This window comes from Limulus polyphemus, unplaced genomic scaffold, assembly GCF_000517525.1.
Source record: "Limulus polyphemus unplaced genomic scaffold, Limulus_polyphemus-2.1.2 Scaffold4150, whole genome shotgun sequence".
In the NCBI taxonomy this organism is placed as follows: domain Eukaryota; kingdom Metazoa; phylum Arthropoda; class Merostomata; order Xiphosura; family Limulidae; genus Limulus; species Limulus polyphemus.
The window spans coordinates 88823-89862 of record NW_013669760.1 but is presented as its reverse complement, the minus strand read 5'-3'; positions in this window follow the sequence as shown (position 1 = coordinate 89862).

The following is a 1040-nucleotide window of genomic DNA, read 5'->3' as shown; positions in this document are numbered from 1 at the left end:
GTTCCCTTACATGGGTCGCCTGGTGGCAAGGAAGTGAAGTAAAATTATTTAAGATCTTTGTGAATGCTGTACAGTGAGTGGCGTTTCTAAGATTTTTTATTTGGGGAGTTGGGGGGGGGGAATATAGGAGCACAAAGCTAGAGCACAGAATAAAATTAACACATTCATGATAGTGGGAGTCAGAATGTACACAACTTTACGATATTAAAAGACTATGTCTTTATATCACAGAATGGGGATAGTTAGGGAGGAGACATCCCCAATGGAGCCTGCCCACCACGCCACCTGGTTGTCACATCCTTGATGCTTTGTGAAGAACTGCTTTCTTTGGGGGATATACTCGGTGACACACTATACCATAATCTGTGAAAGTTAAATTATCTCCAAATAAAAATGACATTTTTTTTGTATTTTGATTTCGTTGCCATTTCAGCTATGAAACAGAATTTTAGTTTAGTTTCTAGTTGGTATAGTGTTTTATTACACGTTTCGTTAATGGTTGGTATAGTGTTTTATTACACGTTTCGTTAATGGTTGGTATAGTGTTTTATTACACGTTTCGTTACAGGTTGGTATAGTGTTTTATTACACGTTTCGTTATTGGTTGGTATAGTGTTTTATTACACGTTTCGTTACAGGTTAGTATAGTGTTTTATTACACGTTTCGTTAATGGTTGGTACAACTTTTTATTTCACGTTTCGTTAATGGTTGGTATAGTGTTTTATTACACGTTTCGTTAATGGTTGGTATAGTGTTTTATTACACGTTTCGTTACAGGTTGGTATAGTGTTTTATTACACATTTCGTTACAGGTTGGTATAGTGTTTTATTACACGTTTCGTTAATGGTTGGTATAGTGTTTTATTACACGTTTCGTTACTGGTTGGTATAGTTTTAATACACGTTTCGTTAATGGTTGGTATAGTGTTTTATTACACGTTTCGTTACTGGTTGGTATAGTTTTAATACACGTTTCGTTAATGGTTGGTATAGTGTTTTATTACACGTTTCGTTACTGGTTGGTATAGTTTTAATACAC